Below are 19,644 nucleotides of genomic sequence, written 5' to 3' on the forward strand. Positions count from 1 at the left end.
TCTCTGGACGAAGGAAACGCAGGAAAGTTGATTTTTCACAATGTCCTGGGACTCCACAACATTTTCAGACTCCTAGGATATCGCGATGGAACGGATTGGGCGCTTGTGCTGTGGTGCCGAGCTCTGCAACACCATCGTCCGAGATCACCACCATCTTGGATCCTCACAGTGCATTGAGAGGAGAAAATCCACAAAAACACACAATGAGAGGTCAGGGCGCAGTATTTAAAGTCTGCCATGCTGCATGTAACTGTGCAGCTCCAGTGGCCTAATGGATAAGGCACTGGCCTCCTAAGCCAGGGGTTCTGGGTTCAAATCCCATCTGGGGTGTCTGACTCTTCCTTGTCTGTCCTTAATCTGCTTTGCCAACAACTGCTTATCTGCATTCAGTTGATAGGGTGAGGTGTCGCCTTACGCAGCTCTTTTGGGGATCTGCAGGATTAAAGCTGAATTCCCTGAAACAGACAGCACAGACACAATGGCTGAAAACCTGCTGAGAATCTCCTGGGGCTGGCATGGTGGCTCAGTGGGTAGCACTGCTGCCTCGCAGCATCGGGGACCTGACTTTGATTCCTCCCTTGGCTTTCTGTTTGTGTCGAGTTTGCACCTTCTCTCCATGGGCTACTGCGGGTGCTTTGCTTTCCTCCCACAGCCCAAAGATGTGCAGGTTCGCTGGATTGGCTTTGGGGAATGCAGGCTGAGAGGATAGTGGTTGGGCCTGGATGGGATGCTCATCAGAGGCTGAGTGTGGACTTGCTGGGGTGAATGGCTTGCCCCCCTCACTCTCGGGCTTTTATCAACAAGTTTGGAGCACATGGTCAGAGCTCTGCTGCAGATCGCAGTCAAGGCTTCGCTAAGGGACTGGCATCCAGGTGTGTGTTCATATCCTTCTTTTCCCTGATCTTCCAGAATGTTCTCTAGCTTTGGCCAAAGGGGTCATCAGCTGGGTTCACATCATCCAATGGAGTCACCTTGCCCGTAGCTAGACAACGGATTGACTCAGACTGACACTTCCAGTCATCGAGTCATAGAGATGTACAGCACACAAACACACCCTCGGTCGAACAGATATCCCGACCCAATCTAGTCCCACCTGCCAGCACCCGGCCCATCTCCCTCCAAACTCTTCCTATACGTATACCCATCCAGATGCCTTTGAAATGATGTAATTGTACCAGCCTCGACCACTTCCTCTGGCAGCTCATTCCACACACACACACCACCTTCTGCCTGAAAATGTTGTCCCTTTGGTCTCTTTTATATCTTTTCCCTCTCACCCTAAACCTAAGCCCTCTAGTTCTGGACTCCCACACCCCAGGGAAAAGACCTTGGCTGTTTACCCTATTCATGTTCCTCATGATTTTATAAACCTCTGTATGGTCAGCCCTCAGCCTCCGATGCTTGGATCCTATCCTTAGAGGAAGCGGTATCAGCTTCCACCGCTGTGCCTCTGTGTCCAACCTCATCCGTCCTCTTTTCCAGGTCTCCCAGCTGCTGTTCATGCTTCTGCAGCACGATAGAGATCGGGGCCAGCTTCTCCTCTATCTGCTTAACCAAGATCGCGCGAGATTTGGCCAGGGCCTGGTAGGCAATCGAGCCCAAGGATCCTGCAGGCTGGGCCGGGGGCCTGGCCTCGGACACTGCCCCATCCGTCTTCAACATCTCTGGACGAAGGAAACGCAGGAAAGTTGATTTTTCACAATGTCCTGGGACTCCACAACATTTTCAGACTCCTAGGATATCGCGATGGAACGGATTGGGCGCTTGTGCTGTGGTGCCGAGCTCTGCAACACCATCGTCCGAGATCACCACCATCTTGGATCCTCACAGTGCATTGAGAGGAGAAAATCCACAAAAACACACAATGAGAGGTCAGGGCGCAGTATTTAAAGTCTGCCATGCTGCATGGAACTGTGCAGCTCCAGTGGCCTAATGGATAAGGCACTGGCCTCCTAAGCCAGGGGTTCTGGGTTCAAATCCCATCTGGGGTGTCTGACTCTTCCTTGTCTGTCCTTAATCTGCTTTGCCAACAACTGCTTATCTGCATTCAGTTGATAGGGTGAGGTGTCGCCTTACGCAGCTCTTTTGGGGATCTGCAGGATTAAAGCTGAATTCCCTGAAACAGACAGCACAGACACAATGGCTGAAAACCTGCTGAGAATCTCCTGGGGCTGGCATGGTGGCTCAGTGGGTAGCACTGCTGCCTCGCAGCATCGGGGACCTGACTTTGATTCCTCCCTTGGCTTTCTGTTTGTGTCGAGTTTGCACCTTCTCTCCATGGGCTACTGCGGGTGCTTTGCTTTCCTCCCACAGCCCAAAGATGTGCAGGTTCGCTGGATTGGCTTTGGGGAATGCAGGCTGAGAGGATAGTGGTTGGGCCTGGATGGGATGCTCATCAGAGGCTGAGTGTGGACTTGCTGGGGTGAATGGCTTGCCCCCCTCACTCTCGGGCTTTTATCAACAAGTTTGGAGCACATGGTCAGAGCTCTGCTGCAGATCGCAGTCAAGGCTTCGCTAAGGGACTGGCATCCAGGTGTGTGTTCATATCCTTCTTTTCCCTGATCTTCCAGAATGTTCTCTAGCTTTGGCCAAAGGGGTCATCAGCTGGGTTCACATCATCCAATGGAGTCACCTTGCCCGTAGCTAGACAACGGATTGACTCAGACTGACACTTCCAGTCATCGAGTCATAGAGATGTACAGCACACAAACACACCCTCGGTCGAACAGATATCCCGACCCAATCTAGTCCCACCTGCCAGCACCCGGCCCATCTCCCTCCAAACTCTTCCTATACGTATACCCATCCAGATGCCTTTGAAATGATGTAATTGTACCAGCCTCGACCACTTCCTCTGGCAGCTCATTCCACACACACACACCACCTTCTGCCTGAAAATGTTGTCCCTTTGGTCTCTTTTATATCTTTTCCCTCTCACCCTAAACCTAAGCCCTCTAGTTCTGGACTCCCACACCCCAGGGAAAAGACCTTGGCTGTTTACCCTATTCATGTTCCTCATGATTTTATAAACCTCTGTATGGTCAGCCCTCAGCCTCCGATGCTTGGATCCTATCCTTAGAGGAAGCGGTATCAGCTTCCACCGCTGTGCCTCTGTGTCCAACCTCATCCGTCCTCTTTTCCAGGTCTCCCAGCTGCTGTTCATGCTTCTGCAGCACGATAGAGATCGGGGCCAGCTTCTCCTCTATCTGCTTAACCAAGATCGCGCGAGATTTGGCCAGGGCCTGGTAGGCAATCGAGCCCAAGGATCCTGCAGGCTGGGCCGGGGGCCTGGCCTCGGACACTGCCCCATCCGTCTTCAACATCTCTGGACGAAGGAAACGCAGGAAAGTTGATTTTTCACAATGTCCTGGGACTCCACAACATTTTCAGACTCCTAGGATATCGCGATGGAACGGATTGGGCGCTTGTGCTGTGGTGCCGAGCTCTGCAACACCATCGTCCGAGATCACCACCATCTTGGATCCTCACAGTGCATTGAGAGGAGAAAATCCACAAAAACACACAATGAGAGGTCAGGGCGCAGTATTTAAAGTCTGCCATGCTGCATGGAACTGTGCAGCTCCAGTGGCCTAATGGATAAGGCACTGGCCTCCTAAGCCAGGGGTTCTGGGTTCAAATCCCATCTGGGGTGTCTGACTCTTCCTTGTCTGTCCTTAATCTGCTTTGCCAACAACTGCTTATCTGCATTCAGTTGATAGGGTGAGGTGTCGCCTTACGCAGCTCTTTTGGGGATCTGCAGGATTAAAGCTGAATTCCCTGAAACAGACAGCACAGACACAATGGCTGAAAACCTGCTGAGAATCTCCTGGGGCTGGCATGGTGGCTCAGTGGGTAGCACTGCTGCCTCGCAGCATCGGGGACCTGACTTTGATTCCTCCCTTGGCTTTCTGTTTGTGTCGAGTTTGCACCTTCTCTCCATGGGCTACTGCGGGTGCTTTGCTTTCCTCCCACAGCCCAAAGATGTGCAGGTTCGCTGGATTGGCTTTGGGGAATGCAGGCTGAGAGGATAGTGGTTGGGCCTGGATGGGATGCTCATCAGAGGCTGAGTGTGGACTTGCTGGGGTGAATGGCTTGCCCCCCTCACTCTCGGGCTTTTATCAACAAGTTTGGAGCACATGGTCAGAGCTCTGCTGCAGATCGCAGTCAAGGCTTCGCTAAGGGACTGGCATCCAGGTGTGTGTTCATATCCTTCTTTTCCCTGATCTTCCAGAATGTTCTCTAGCTTTGGCCAAAGGGGTCATCAGCTGGGTTCACATCATCCAATGGAGTCACCTTGCCCGTAGCTAGACAACGGATTGACTCAGACTGACACTTCCAGTCATCGAGTCATAGAGATGTACAGCACACAAACACACCCTCGGTCGAACAGATATCCCGACCCAATCTAGTCCCACCTGCCAGCACCCGGCCCATCTCCCTCCAAACTCTTCCTATACGTATACCCATCCAGATGCCTTTGAAATGATGTAATTGTACCAGCCTCGACCACTTCCTCTGGCAGCTCATTCCACACACACACACCACCTTCTGCCTGAAAATGTTGTCCCTTTGGTCTCTTTTATATCTTTTCCCTCTCACCCTAAACCTAAGCCCTCTAGTTCTGGACTCCCACACCCCAGGGAAAAGACCTTGGCTGTTTACCCTATTCATGTTCCTCATGATTTTATAAACCTCTGTATGGTCAGCCCTCAGCCTCCGATGCTTGGATCCTATCCTTAGAGGAAGCGGTATCAGCTTCCACCGCTGTGCCTCTGTGTCCAACCTCATCCGTCCTCTTTTCCAGGTCTCCCAGCTGCTGTTCATGCTTCTGCAGCACGATAGAGATCGGGGCCAGCTTCTCCTCTATCTGCTTAACCAAGATCGCGCGAGATTTGGCCAGGGCCTGGTAGGCAATCGAGCCCAAGGATCCTGCAGGCTGGGCCGGGGGCCTGGCCTCGGACACTGCCCCATCCGTCTTCAACATCTCTGGACGAAGGAAACGCAGGAAAGTTGATTTTTCACAATGTCCTGGGACTCCACAACATTTTCAGACTCCTAGGATATCGCGATGGAACGGATTGGGCGCTTGTGCTGTGGTGCCGAGCTCTGCAACACCATCGTCCGAGATCACCACCATCTTGGATCCTCACAGTGCATTGAGAGGAGAAAATCCACAAAAACACACAATGAGAGGTCAGGGCGCAGTATTTAAAGTCTGCCATGCTGCATGCAACTGTGCAGCTCCAGTGGCCTAATGGATAAGGCACTGGCCTCCTAAGCCAGGGGTTCTGGGTTCAAATCCCATCTGGGTGTCTGACTCTTCCTTGTCTGTCCTTAATCTGCTTTGCCAACAACTGCTTATCTGCATTCAGTTGATAGGGTGAGGTGTTCCCTGTCGCCTTACGCAGCTCTTTTGGGGATCTGCAGGATTAAAGCTGAATTCCCTGAAACAGACAGCACAGACACAATGGCTGAAAACCTGCTGAGAATCTCCTGGGGCTGGCATGGTGGCTCAGTGGGTAGCACTGCTGCCTCGCAGCATCGGGGACCTGACTTTGATTCCTCCCTTGGCTTTCTGTTTGTGTCGAGTTTGCACCTTCTCTCCATGGGCTACTGCGGGTGCTTTGCTTTCCTCCCACAGCCCAAAGATGTGCAGGTTCGCTGGATTGGCTTTGGGGAATGCAGGCTGAGAGGATAGTGGTTGGGCCTGGATGGGATGCTCATCAGAGGCTGAGTGTGGACTTGCTGGGGTGAATGGCTTGCCCCCCTCACTCTCGGGCTTTTATCAACAAGTTTGGAGCACATGGTCAGAGCTCTGCTGCAGATCGCAGTCAAGGCTTCGCTAAGGGACTGGCATCCAGGTGTGTGTTCATATCCTTCTTTTCCCTGATCTTCCAGAATGTTCTCTAGCTTTGGCCAAAGGGGTCATCAGCTGGGTTCACATCATCCAATGGAGTCACCTTGCCCGTAGCTAGACAACGGATTGACTCAGACTGACACTTCCAGTCATCGAGTCATAGAGATGTACAGCACACAAACACACCCTCGGTCGAACAGATATCCCGACCCAATCTAGTCCCACCTGCCAGCACCCGGCCCATCTCCCTCCAAACTCTTCCTATACGTATACCCATCCAGATGCCTTTGAAATGATGTAATTGTACCAGCCTCGACCACTTCCTCTGGCAGCTCATTCCACACACACACACCACCTTCTGCCTGAAAATGTTGTCCCTTTGGTCTCTTTTATATCTTTTCCCTCTCACCCTAAACCTAAGCCCTCTAGTTCTGGACTCCCACACCCCAGGGAAAAGACCTTGGCTGTTTACCCTATTCATGTTCCTCATGATTTTATAAACCTCTGTATGGTCAGCCCTCAGCCTCCGATGCTTGGATCCTATCCTTAGAGGAAGCGGTATCAGCTTCCACCGCTGTGCCTCTGTGTCCAACCTCATCCGTCCTCTTTTCCAGGTCTCCCAGCTGCTGTTCATGCTTCTGCAGCACGATAGAGATCGGGGCCAGCTTCTCCTCTATCTGCTTAACCAAGATCGCGCGAGATTTGGCCAGGGCCTGGTAGGCAATCGAGCCCAAGGATCCTGCAGGCTGGGCCGGGGCCTGGCCTCGGACACTGCCCCATCCGTCTTCAACATCTCTGGACGAAGGAAACGCAGGAAAGTTGATTTTTCACAATGTCCTGGGACTCCACAACATTTTCAGACTCCTAGGATATCGCGATGGAACGGATTGGGCGCTTGTGCTGTGGTGCCGAGCTCTGCAACACCATCGTCCGAGATCACCACCATCTTGGATCCTCACAGTGCATTGAGAGGAGAAAATCCACAAAAACACACAATGAGAGGTCAGGGCGCAGTATTTAAAGTCTGCCATGCTGCATGGAACTGTGCAGCTCCAGTGGCCTAATGGATAAGGCACTGGCCTCCTAAGCCAGGGGTTCTGGGTTCAAATCCCATCTGGGGTGTCTGACTCTTCCTTGTCTGTCCTTAATCTGCTTTGCCAACAACTGCTTATCTGCATTCAGTTGATAGGGTGAGGTGTTCCTGTCGCCTTACGCAGCTCTTTTGGGGATCTGCAGGATTAAAGCTGAATTCCCTGAAACAGACAGCACAGACACAATGGCTGAAAACCTGCTGAGAATCTCCTGGGGCTGGCATGGTGGCTCAGTGGGTAGCACTGCTGCCTCGCAGCATCGGGGACCTGACTTTGATTCCTCCCTTGGCTTTCTGTTTGTGTCGAGTTTGCACCTTCTCTCCATGGGCTACTGCGGGTGCTTTGCTTTCCTCCCACAGCCCAAAGATGTGCAGGTTCGCTGGATTGGCTTTGGGGAATGCAGGCTGAGAGGATAGTGGTTGGGCCTGGATGGGATGCTCATCAGAGGCTGAGTGTGGACTTGCTGGGGTGAATGGCTTGCCCCCCTCACTCTCGGGCTTTTATCAACAAGTTTGGAGCACATGGTCAGAGCTCTGCTGCAGATCGCAGTCAAGGCTTCGCTAAGGGACTGGCATCCAGGTGTGTGTTCATATCCTTCTTTTCCCTGATCTTCCAGAATGTTCTCTAGCTTTGGCCAAAGGGGTCATCAGCTGGGTTCACATCATCCAATGGAGTCACCTTGCCCGTAGCTAGACAACGGATTGACTCAGACTGACACTTCCAGTCATCGAGTCATAGAGATGTACAGCACACAAACACACCCTCGGTCGAACAGATATCCCGACCCAATCTAGTCCCACCTGCCAGCACCCGGCCCATCTCCCTCCAAACTCTTCCTATACGTATACCCATCCAGATGCCTTTGAAATGATGTAATTGTACCAGCCTCGACCACTTCCTCTGGCAGCTCATTCCACACACACACACCACCTTCTGCCTGAAAATGTTGTCCCTTTGGTCTCTTTTATATCTTTTCCCTCTCACCCTAAACCTAAGCCCTCTAGTTCTGGACTCCCACACCCCAGGGAAAAGACCTTGGCTGTTTACCCTATTCATGTTCCTCATGATTTTATAAACCTCTGTATGGTCAGCCCTCAGCCTCCGATGCTTGGATCCTATCCTTAGAGGAAGCGGTATCAGCTTCCACCGCTGTGCCTCTGTGTCCAACCTCATCCGTCCTCTTTTCCAGGTCTCCCAGCTGCTGTTCATGCTTCTGCAGCACGATAGAGATCGGGGCCAGCTTCTCCTCTATCTGCTTAACCAAGATCGCGCGAGATTTGGCCAGGGCCTGGTAGGCAATCGAGCCCAAGGATCCTGCAGGCTGGGCCGGGGGCCTGGCCTCGGACACTGCCCCATCCGTCTTCAACATCTCTGGACGAAGGAAACGCAGGAAAGTTGATTTTTCACAATGTCCTGGGACTCCACAACATTTTCAGACTCCTAGGATATCGCGATGGAACGGATTGGGCGCTTGTGCTGTGGTGCCGAGCTCTGCAACACCATCGTCCGAGATCACCACCATCTTGGATCCTCACAGTGCATTGAGAGGAGAAAATCCACAAAAACACACAATGAGAGGTCAGGGCGCAGTATTTAAAGTCTGCCATGCTGCATGGAACTGTGCAGCTCCAGTGGCCTAATGGATAAGGCACTGGCCTCCTAAGCCAGGGGTTCTGGGTTCAAATCCCATCTGGGGTGTCTGACTCTTCCTTGTCTGTCCTTAATCTGCTTTGCCAACAACTGCTTATCTGCATTCAGTTGATAGGGTGAGTGTTCCCTGTCGCCTTACGCAGCTCTTTTGGGGATCTGCAGGATTAAAGCTGAATTCCCTGAAACAGACAGCACAGACACAATGGCTGAAAACCTGCTGAGAATCTCCTGGGGCTGGCATGGTGGCTCAGTGGGTAGCACTGCTGCCTCGCAGCATCGGGGACCTGACTTTGATTCCTCCCTTGGCTTTCTGTTTGTGTCGAGTTTGCACCTTCTCTCCATGGGCTACTGCGGGTGCTTTGCTTTCCTCCCACAGCCCAAAGATGTGCAGGTTCGCTGGATTGGCTTTGGGGAATGCAGGCTGAGAGGATAGTGGTTGGGCCTGGATGGGATGCTCATCAGAGGCTGAGTGTGGACTTGCTGGGGTGAATGGCTTGCCCCCCTCACTCTCGGGCTTTTATCAACAAGTTTGGAGCACATGGTCAGAGCTCTGCTGCAGATCGCAGTCAAGGCTTCGCTAAGGGACTGGCATCCAGGTGTGTGTTCATATCCTTCTTTTCCCTGATCTTCCAGAATGTTCTCTAGCTTTGGCCAAAGGGGTCATCAGCTGGGTTCACATCATCCAATGGAGTCACCTTGCCCGTAGCTAGACAACGGATTGACTCAGACTGACACTTCCAGTCATCGAGTCATAGAGATGTACAGCACACAAACACACCCTCGGTCGAACAGATATCCCGACCCAATCTAGTCCCACCTGCCAGCACCCGGCCCATCTCCCTCCAAACTCTTCCTATACGTATACCCATCCAGATGCCTTTGAAATGATGTAATTGTACCAGCCTCGACCACTTCCTCTGGCAGCTCATTCCACACACACACACCACCTTCTGCCTGAAAATGTTGTCCCTTTGGTCTCTTTTATATCTTTTCCCTCTCACCCTAAACCTAAGCCCTCTAGTTCTGGACTCCCACACCCCAGGGAAAAGACCTTGGCTGTTTACCCTATTCATGTTCCTCATGATTTTATAAACCTCTGTATGGTCAGCCCTCAGCCTCCGATGCTTGGATCCTATCCTTAGAGGAAGCGGTATCAGCTTCCACCGCTGTGCCTCTGTGTCCAACCTCATCCGTCCTCTTTTCCAGGTCTCCCAGCTGCTGTTCATGCTTCTGCAGCACGATAGAGATCGGGGCCAGCTTCTCCTCTATCTGCTTAACCAAGATCGCGCGAGATTTGGCCAGGGCCTGGTAGGCAATCGAGCCCAAGGATCCTGCAGGCTGGGCCGGGGGCCTGGCCTCGGACACTGCCCCATCCGTCTTCAACATCTCTGGACGAAGGAAACGCAGGAAAGTTGATTTTTCACAATGTCCTGGGACTCCACAACATTTTCAGACTCCTAGGATATCGCGATGGAACGGATTGGGCGCTTGTGCTGTGGTGCCGAGCTCTGCAACACCATCGTCCGAGATCACCACCATCTTGGATCCTCACAGTGCATTGAGAGGAGAAAATCCACAAAAACACACAATGAGAGGTCAGGGCGCAGTATTTAAAGTCTGCCATGCTGCATGGAACTGTGCAGCTCCAGTGGCCTAATGGATAAGGCACTGGCCTCCTAAGCCAGGGGTTCTGGGTTCAAATCCCATCTGGGGTGTCTGACTCTTCCTTGTCTGTCCTTAATCTGCTTTGCCAACAACTGCTTATCTGCATTCAGTTGATAGGGTGAGGTGTCGCCTTACGCAGCTCTTTTGGGGATCTGCAGGATTAAAGCTGAATTCCCTGAAACAGACAGCACAGACACAATGGCTGAAAACCTGCTGAGAATCTCCTGGGGCTGGCATGGTGGCTCAGTGGGTAGCACTGCTGCCTCGCAGCATCGGGGACCTGACTTTGATTCCTCCCTTGGCTTTCTGTTTGTGTCGAGTTTGCACCTTCTCTCCATGGGCTACTGCGGGTGCTTTGCTTTCCTCCCACAGCCCAAAGATGTGCAGGTTCGCTGGATTGGCTTTGGGGAATGCAGGCTGAGAGGATAGTGGTTGGGCCTGGATGGGATGCTCATCAGAGGCTGAGTGTGGACTTGCTGGGGTGAATGGCTTGCCCCCCTCACTCTCGGGCTTTTATCAACAAGTTTGGAGCACATGGTCAGAGCTCTGCTGCAGATCGCAGTCAAGGCTTCGCTAAGGGACTGGCATCCAGGTGTGTGTTCATATCCTTCTTTTCCCTGATCTTCCAGAATGTTCTCTAGCTTTGGCCAAAGGGGTCATCAGCTGGGTTCACATCATCCAATGGAGTCACCTTGCCCGTAGCTAGACAACGGATTGACTCAGACTGACACTTCCAGTCATCGAGTCATAGAGATGTACAGCACACAAACACACCCTCGGTCGAACAGATATCCCGACCCAATCTAGTCCCACCTGCCAGCACCCGGCCCATCTCCCTCCAAACTCTTCCTATACGTATACCCATCCAGATGCCTTTGAAATGATGTAATTGTACCAGCCTCGACCACTTCCTCTGGCAGCTCATTCCACACACACACACCACCTTCTGCCTGAAAATGTTGTCCCTTTGGTCTCTTTTATATCTTTTCCCTCTCACCCTAAACCTAAGCCCTCTAGTTCTGGACTCCCACACCCCAGGGAAAAGACCTTGGCTGTTTACCCTATTCATGTTCCTCATGATTTTATAAACCTCTGTATGGTCAGCCCTCAGCCTCCGATGCTTGGATCCTATCCTTAGAGGAAGCGGTATCAGCTTCCACCGCTGTGCCTCTGTGTCCAACCTCATCCGTCCTCTTTTCCAGGTCTCCCAGCTGCTGTTCATGCTTCTGCAGCACGATAGAGATCGGGGCCAGCTTCTCCTCTATCTGCTTAACCAAGATCGCGCGAGATTTGGCCAGGGCCTGGTAGGCAATCGAGCCCAAGGATCCTGCAGGCTGGGCCGGGGGCCTGGCCTCGGACACTGCCCCATCCGTCTTCAACATCTCTGGACGAAGGAAACGCAGGAAAGTTGATTTTTCACAATGTCCTGGGACTCCACAACATTTTCAGACTCCTAGGATATCGCGATGGAACGGATTGGGCGCTTGTGCTGTGGTGCCGAGCTCTGCAACACCATCGTCCGAGATCACCACCATCTTGGATCCTCACAGTGCATTGAGAGGAGAAAATCCACAAAAACACACAATGAGAGGTCAGGGCGCAGTATTTAAAGTCTGCCATGCTGCATGTAACTGTGCAGCTCCAGTGGCCTAATGGATAAGGCACTGGCCTCCTAAGCCAGGGGTTCTGGGTTCAAATCCCATCTGGGGTGTCTGACTCTTCCTTGTCTGTCCTTAATCTGCTTTGCCAACAACTGCTTATCTGCATTCAGTTGATAGGGTGAGGTGTCGCCTTACGCAGCTCTTTTGGGGATCTGCAGGATTAAAGCTGAATTCCCTGAAACAGACAGCACAGACACAATGGCTGAAAACCTGCTGAGAATCTCCTGGGGCTGGCATGGTGGCTCAGTGGGTAGCACTGCTGCCTCGCAGCATCGGGGACCTGACTTTGATTCCTCCCTTGGCTTTCTGTTTGTGTCGAGTTTGCACCTTCTCTCCATGGGCTACTGCGGGTGCTTTGCTTTCCTCCCACAGCCCAAAGATGTGCAGGTTCGCTGGATTGGCTTTGGGGAATGCAGGCTGAGAGGATAGTGGTTGGGCCTGGATGGGATGCTCATCAGAGGCTGAGTGTGGACTTGCTGGGGTGAATGGCTTGCCCCCCTCACTCTCGGGCTTTTATCAACAAGTTTGGAGCACATGGTCAGAGCTCTGCTGCAGATCGCAGTCAAGGCTTCGCTAAGGGACTGGCATCCAGGTGTGTGTTCATATCCTTCTTTTCCCTGATCTTCCAGAATGTTCTCTAGCTTTGGCCAAAGGGGTCATCAGCTGGGTTCACATCATCCAATGGAGTCACCTTGCCCGTAGCTAGACAACGGATTGACTCAGACTGACACTTCCAGTCATCGAGTCATAGAGATGTACAGCACACAAACACACCCTCGGTCGAACAGATATCCCGACCCAATCTAGTCCCACCTGCCAGCACCCGGCCCATCTCCCTCCAAACTCTTCCTATACGTATACCCATCCAGATGCCTTTGAAATGATGTAATTGTACCAGCCTCGACCACTTCCTCTGGCAGCTCATTCCACACACACACACCACCTTCTGCCTGAAAATGTTGTCCCTTTGGTCTCTTTTATATCTTTTCCCTCTCACCCTAAACCTAAGCCCTCTAGTTCTGGACTCCCACACCCCAGGGAAAAGACCTTGGCTGTTTACCCTATTCATGTTCCTCATGATTTTATAAACCTCTGTATGGTCAGCCCTCAGCCTCCGATGCTTGGATCCTATCCTTAGAGGAAGCGGTATCAGCTTCCACCGCTGTGCCTCTGTGTCCAACCTCATCCGTCCTCTTTTCCAGGTCTCCCAGCTGCTGTTCATGCTTCTGCAGCACGATAGAGATCGGGGCCAGCTTCTCCTCTATCTGCTTAACCAAGATCGCGCGAGATTTGGCCAGGGCCTGGTAGGCAATCGAGCCCAAGGATCCTGCAGGCTGGGCCGGGGGCCTGGCCTCGGACACTGCCCCATCCGTCTTCAACATCTCTGGACGAAGGAAACGCAGGAAAGTTGATTTTTCACAATGTCCTGGGACTCCACAACATTTTCAGACTCCTAGGATATCGCGATGGAACGGATTGGGCGCTTGTGCTGTGGTGCCGAGCTCTGCAACACCATCGTCCGAGATCACCACCATCTTGGATCCTCACAGTGCATTGAGAGGAGAAAATCCACAAAAACACACAATGAGAGGTCAGGGCGCAGTATTTAAAGTCTGCCATGCTGCATGGAACTGTGCAGCTCCAGTGGCCTAATGGATAAGGCACTGGCCTCCTAAGCCAGGGGTTCTGGGTTCAAATCCCATCTGGGGTGTCTGACTCTTCCTTGTCTGTCCTTAATCTGCTTTGCCAACAACTGCTTATCTGCATTCAGTTGATAGGGTGAGGTGTCGCCTTACGCAGCTCTTTTGGGGATCTGCAGGATTAAAGCTGAATTCCCTGAAACAGACAGCACAGACACAATGGCTGAAAACCTGCTGAGAATCTCCTGGGGCTGGCATGGTGGCTCAGTGGGTAGCACTGCTGCCTCGCAGCATCGGGGACCTGACTTTGATTCCTCCCTTGGCTTTCTGTTTGTGTCGAGTTTGCACCTTCTCTCCATGGGCTACTGCGGGTGCTTTGCTTTCCTCCCACAGCCCAAAGATGTGCAGGTTCGCTGGATTGGCTTTGGGGAATGCAGGCTGAGAGGATAGTGGTTGGGCCTGGATGGGATGCTCATCAGAGGCTGAGTGTGGACTTGCTGGGGTGAATGGCTTGCCCCCCTCACTCTCGGGCTTTTATCAACAAGTTTGGAGCACATGGTCAGAGCTCTGCTGCAGATCGCAGTCAAGGCTTCGCTAAGGGACTGGCATCCAGGTGTGTGTTCATATCCTTCTTTTCCCTGATCTTCCAGAATGTTCTCTAGCTTTGGCCAAAGGGGTCATCAGCTGGGTTCACATCATCCAATGGAGTCACCTTGCCCGTAGCTAGACAACGGATTGACTCAGACTGACACTTCCAGTCATCGAGTCATAGAGATGTACAGCACACAAACACACCCTCGGTCGAACAGATATCCCGACCCAATCTAGTCCCACCTGCCAGCACCCGGCCCATCTCCCTCCAAACTCTTCCTATACGTATACCCATCCAGATGCCTTTGAAATGATGTAATTGTACCAGCCTCGACCACTTCCTCTGGCAGCTCATTCCACACACACACACCACCTTCTGCCTGAAAATGTTGTCCCTTTGGTCTCTTTTATATCTTTTCCCTCTCACCCTAAACCTAAGCCCTCTAGTTCTGGACTCCCACACCCCAGGGAAAAGACCTTGGCTGTTTACCCTATTCATGTTCCTCATGATTTTATAAACCTCTGTATGGTCAGCCCTCAGCCTCCGATGCTTGGATCCTATCCTTAGAGGAAGCGGTATCAGCTTCCACCGCTGTGCCTCTGTGTCCAACCTCATCCGTCCTCTTTTCCAGGTCTCCCAGCTGCTGTTCATGCTTCTGCAGCACGATAGAGATCGGGGCCAGCTTCTCCTCTATCTGCTTAACCAAGATCGCGCGAGATTTGGCCAGGGCCTGGTAGGCAATCGAGCCCAAGGATCCTGCAGGCTGGGCCGGGGGCCTGGCCTCGGACACTGCCCCATCCGTCTTCAACATCTCTGGACGAAGGAAACGCAGGAAAGTTGATTTTTCACAATGTCCTGGGACTCCACAACATTTTCAGACTCCTAGGATATCGCGATGGAACGGATTGGGCGCTTGTGCTGTGGTGCCGAGCTCTGCAACACCATCGTCCGAGATCACCACCATCTTGGATCCTCACAGTGCATTGAGAGGAGAAAATCCACAAAAACACACAATGAGAGGTCAGGGCGCAGTATTTAAAGTCTGCCATGCTGCATGGAACTGTGCAGCTCCAGTGGCCTAATGGATAAGGCACTGGCCTCCTAAGCCAGGGGTTCTGGGTTCAAATCCCATCTGGGGTGTCTGACTCTTCCTTGTCTGTCCTTAATCTGCTTTGCCAACAACTGCTTATCTGCATTCAGTTGATAGGGTGAGGTGTCGCCTTACGCAGCTCTTTTGGGGATCTGCAGGATTAAAGCTGAATTCCCTGAAACAGACAGCACAGACACAATGGCTGAAAACCTGCTGAGAATCTCCTGGGGCTGGCATGGTGGCTCAGTGGGTAGCACTGCTGCCTCGCAGCATCGGGGACCTGACTTTGATTCCTCCCTTGGCTTTCTGTTTGTGTCGAGTTTGCACCTTCTCTCCATGGGCTACTGCGGGTGCTTTGCTTTCCTCCCACAGCCCAAAGATGTGCAGGTTCGCTGGATTGGCTTTGGGGAATGCAGGCTGAGAGGATAGTGGTTGGGCCTGGATGGGATGCTCATCAGAGGCTGAGTGTGGACTTGCTGGGGTGAATGGCTTGCCCCCCTCACTCTCGGGCTTTTATCAACAAGTTTGGAGCACATGGTCAGAGCTCTGCTGCAGATCGCAGTCAAGGCTTCGCTAAGGGACTGGCATCCAGGTGTGTGTTCATATCCTTCTTTTCCCTGATCTTCCAGAATGTTCTCTAGCTTTGGCCAAAGGGGTCATCAGCTGGGTTCACATCATCCAATGGAGTCACCTTGCCCGTAGCTAGACAACGGATTGACTCAGACTGACACTTCCAGTCATCGAGTCATAGAGATGTACAGCACACAAACACACCCTCGGTCGAACAGATATCCCGACCCAATCTAGTCCCACCTGCCAGCACCCGGCCCATCTCCCTCCAAACTCTTCCTATACGTATACCCATCCAGATGCCTTTGAAATGATGTAATTGTACCAGCCTCGACCACTTCCTCTGGCAGCTCATTCCACACACACACACCACCTTCTGCCTGAAAATGTTGTCCCTTTGGTCTCTTTTATATCTTTTCCCTCTCACCCTAAACCTAAGCCCTCTAGTTCTGGACTCCCACACCCAGGGAAAAGACCTTGGCTGTTTACCCTATTCATGTTCCTCATGATTTTATAAACCTCTGTATGGTCAGCCCTCAGCCTCCGATGCTTGGATCCTATCCTTAGAGGAAGCGGTATCAGCTTCCACCGCTGTGCCTCTGTGTCCAACCTCATCCGTCCTCTTTTCCAGGTCTCCCAGCTGCTGTTCATGCTTCTGCAGCACGATAGAGATCGGGGCCAGCTTCTCCTCTATCTGCTTAACCAAGATCGCGCGAGATTTGGCCAGGGCCTGGTAGGCAATCGAGCCCAAGGATCCTGCAGGCTGGGCCGGGGGCCTGGCCTCGGACACTGCCCCATCCGTCTTCAACATCTCTGGACGAAGGAAACGCAGGAAAGTTGATTTTTCACAATGTCCTGGGACTCCACAACATTTTCAGACTCCTAGGATATCGCGATGGAACGGATTGGGCGCTTGTGCTGTGGTGCCGAGCTCTGCAACACCATCGTCCGAGATCACCACCATCTTGGATCCTCACAGTGCATTGAGAGGAGAAAATCCACAAAAACACACAATGAGAGGTCAGGGCGCAGTATTTAAAGTCTGCCATGCTGCATGCAACTGTGCAGCTCCAGTGGCCTAATGGATAAGGCACTGGCCTCCTAAGCCAGGGGTTCTGGGTTCAAATCCCATCTGGGGTGTCTGACTCTTCCTTGTCTGTCCTTAATCTGCTTTGCCAACAACTGCTTATCTGCATTCAGTTGATAGGGTGAGGTGTCGCCTTACGCAGCTCTTTTGGGGATCTGCAGGATTAAAGCTGAATTCCCTGAAACAGACAGCACAGACACAATGGCTGAAAACCTGCTGAGAATCTCCTGGGGCTGGCATGGTGGCTCAGTGGGTAGCACTGCTGCCTCGCAGCATCGGGGACCTGACTTTGATTCCTCCCTTGGCTTTCTGTTTGTGTCGAGTTTGCACCTTCTCTCCATGGGCTACTGCGGGTGCTTTGCTTTCCTCCCACAGCCCAAAGATGTGCAGGTTCGCTGGATTGGCTTTGGGGAATGCAGGCTGAGAGGATAGTGGTTGGGCCTGGATGGGATGCTCATCAGAGGCTGAGTGTGGACTTGCTGGGGTGAATGGCTTGCCCCCCTCACTCTCGGGCTTTTATCAACAAGTTTGGAGCACATGGTCAGAGCTCTGCTGCAGATCGCAGTCAAGGCTTCGCTAAGGGACTGGCATCCAGGTGTGTGTTCATATCCTTCTTTTCCCTGATCTTCCAGAATGTTCTCTAGCTTTGGCCAAAGGGGTCATCAGCTGGGTTCACATCATCCAATGGAGTCACCTTGCCCGTAGCTAGACAACGGATTGACTCAGACTGACACTTCCAGTCATCGAGTCATAGAGATGTACAGCACACAAACACACCCTCGGTCGAACAGATATCCCGACCCAATCTAGTCCCACCTGCCAGCACCCGGCCCATCTCCCTCCAAACTCTTCCTATACGTATACCCATCCAGATGCCTTTGAAATGATGTAATTGTACCAGCCTCGACCACTTCCTCTGGCAGCTCATTCCACACACACACACCACCTTCTGCCTGAAAATGTTGTCCCTTTGGTCTCTTTTATATCTTTTCCCTCTCACCCTAAACCTAAGCCCTCTAGTTCTGGACTCCCACACCCCAGGGAAAAGACCTTGGCTGTTTACCCTATTCATGTTCCTCATGATTTTATAAACCTCTGTATGGTCAGCCCTCAGCCTCCGATGCTTGGATCCTATCCTTAGAGGAAGCGGTATCAGCTTCCACCGCTGTGCCTCTGTGTCCAACCTCATCCGTCCTCTTTTCCAGGTCTCCCAGCTGCTGTTCATGCTTCTGCAGCACGATAGAGATCGGGGCCAGCTTCTCCTCTATCTGCTTAACCAAGATCGCGCGAGATTTGGCCAGGGCCTGGTAGGCAATCGAGCCCAAGGATCCTGCAGGCTGGGCCGGGGGCCTGGCCTCGGACACTGCCCCATCCGTCTTCAACATCTCTGGACGAAGGAAACGCAGGAAAGTTGATTTTTCACAATGTCCTGGGACTCCACAACATTTTCAGACTCCTAGGATATCGCGATGGAACGGATTGGGCGCTTGTGCTGTGGTGCCGAGCTCTGCAACACCATCGTCCGAGATCACCACCATCTTGGATCCTCACAGTGCATTGAGAGGAGAAAATCCACAAAAACACACAATGAGAGGTCAGGGCGCAGTATTTAAAGTCTGCCATGCTGCATGAACTGTGCAGCTCCAGTGGCCTAATGGATAAGGCACTGGCCTCCTAAGCCAGGGGTTCTGGGTTCAAATCCCATCTGGGGTGTCTGACTCTTCCTTGTCTGTCCTTAATCTGCTTTGCCAACAACTGCTTATCTGCATTCAGTTGATAGGGTGAGGTGTTCGCCTTACGCAGCTCTTTTGGGGATCTGCAGGATTAAAGCTGAATTCCCTGAAACAGACAGCACAGACACAATGGCTGAAAACCTGCTGAGAATCTCCTGGGGCTGGCATGGTGGCTCAGTGGGTAGCACTGCTGCCTCGCAGCATCGGGGACCTGACTTTGATTCCTCCCTTGGCTTTCTGTTTGTGTCGAGTTTGCACCTTCTCTCCATGGGCTACTGCGGGTGCTTTGCTTTCCTCCCACAGCCCAAAGATGTGCAGGTTCGCTGGATTGGCTTTGGGGAATGCAGGCTGAGAGGATAGTGGTTGGGCCTGGATGGGATGCTCATCAGAGGCTGAGTGTGGACTTGCTGGGGTGAATGGCTTGCCCCCCTCACTCTCGGGCTTTTATCAACAAGTTTGGAGCACATGGTCAGAGCTCTGCTGCAGATCGCAGTCAAGGCTTCGCTAAGGGACTGGCATCCAGGTGTGTGTTCATATCCTTCTTTTCCCTGATCTTCCAGAATGTTCTCTAGCTTTGGCCAAAGGGGTCATCAGCTGGGTTCACATCATCCAATGGAGTCACCTTGCCCGTAGCTAGACAACGGATTGACTCAGACTGACACTTCCAGTCATCGAGTCATAGAGATGTACAGCACACAAACACACCCTCGGTCGAACAGATATCCCGACCCAATCTAGTCCCACCTGCCAGCACCCGGCCCATCTCCCTCCAAACTCTTCCTATACGTATACCCATCCAGATGCCTTTGAAATGATGTAATTGTACCAGCCTCGACCACTTCCTCTGGCAGCTCATTCCACACACACACACCACCTTCTGCCTGAAAATGTTGTCCCTTTGGTCTCTTTTATATCTTTTCCCTCTCACCCTAAACCTAAGCCCTCTAGTTCTGGACTCCCACACCCCAGGGAAAAGACCTTGGCTGTTTACCCTATTCATGTTCCTCA

General features: G+C 52.3%; 11 non-coding genes across 11 annotated transcripts; all 11 read left to right on the forward strand.

The window, feature by feature from the left end:
- The first annotated feature begins 257 nt into the window (after positions 1-257).
- On the forward strand, positions 258-330 carry trnar-ccu (transfer RNA arginine (anticodon CCU)). Its single transcript has one exon. It is a non-coding gene; the product is annotated as a tRNA-Arg (tRNA).
- A 1,588-nt stretch (positions 331-1,918) lies between these two features.
- Positions 1,919-1,991, forward strand: trnar-ccu (transfer RNA arginine (anticodon CCU)). Its single transcript has one exon. It is a non-coding gene; the product is annotated as a tRNA-Arg (tRNA).
- A 1,588-nt stretch (positions 1,992-3,579) lies between these two features.
- trnar-ccu (transfer RNA arginine (anticodon CCU)) lies at positions 3,580-3,652 on the forward strand. Its single transcript has one exon. It is a non-coding gene; the product is annotated as a tRNA-Arg (tRNA).
- A 3,254-nt stretch (positions 3,653-6,906) lies between these two features.
- Positions 6,907-6,979, forward strand: trnar-ccu (transfer RNA arginine (anticodon CCU)). The gene has a single exon. It is a non-coding gene; the product is annotated as a tRNA-Arg (tRNA).
- A 1,594-nt stretch (positions 6,980-8,573) lies between these two features.
- On the forward strand, positions 8,574-8,646 carry trnar-ccu (transfer RNA arginine (anticodon CCU)). Its single transcript has one exon. It is a non-coding gene; the product is annotated as a tRNA-Arg (tRNA).
- A 1,594-nt stretch (positions 8,647-10,240) lies between these two features.
- On the forward strand, positions 10,241-10,313 carry trnar-ccu (transfer RNA arginine (anticodon CCU)). The gene has a single exon. It is a non-coding gene; the product is annotated as a tRNA-Arg (tRNA).
- Positions 10,314-11,901: 1,588 nt separating this feature from the next.
- trnar-ccu (transfer RNA arginine (anticodon CCU)) lies at positions 11,902-11,974 on the forward strand. The gene has a single exon. It is a non-coding gene; the product is annotated as a tRNA-Arg (tRNA).
- Positions 11,975-13,562: 1,588 nt separating this feature from the next.
- On the forward strand, positions 13,563-13,635 carry trnar-ccu (transfer RNA arginine (anticodon CCU)). Its single transcript has one exon. It is a non-coding gene; the product is annotated as a tRNA-Arg (tRNA).
- Positions 13,636-15,223: 1,588 nt separating this feature from the next.
- Positions 15,224-15,296, forward strand: trnar-ccu (transfer RNA arginine (anticodon CCU)). Its single transcript has one exon. It is a non-coding gene; the product is annotated as a tRNA-Arg (tRNA).
- Positions 15,297-16,883: 1,587 nt separating this feature from the next.
- trnar-ccu (transfer RNA arginine (anticodon CCU)) lies at positions 16,884-16,956 on the forward strand. Its single transcript has one exon. It is a non-coding gene; the product is annotated as a tRNA-Arg (tRNA).
- Positions 16,957-18,543: 1,587 nt separating this feature from the next.
- trnar-ccu (transfer RNA arginine (anticodon CCU)) lies at positions 18,544-18,616 on the forward strand. The gene has a single exon. It is a non-coding gene; the product is annotated as a tRNA-Arg (tRNA).
- Positions 18,617-19,644: the final 1,028 nt, after the last annotated feature.

The sequence above is a fragment of the Hemiscyllium ocellatum genome, unplaced genomic scaffold (assembly GCF_020745735.1).
Source record: "Hemiscyllium ocellatum isolate sHemOce1 unplaced genomic scaffold, sHemOce1.pat.X.cur. scaffold_2040_pat_ctg1, whole genome shotgun sequence".
Classification (NCBI taxonomy): Eukaryota; Metazoa; Chordata; class Chondrichthyes; order Orectolobiformes; family Hemiscylliidae; genus Hemiscyllium; species Hemiscyllium ocellatum.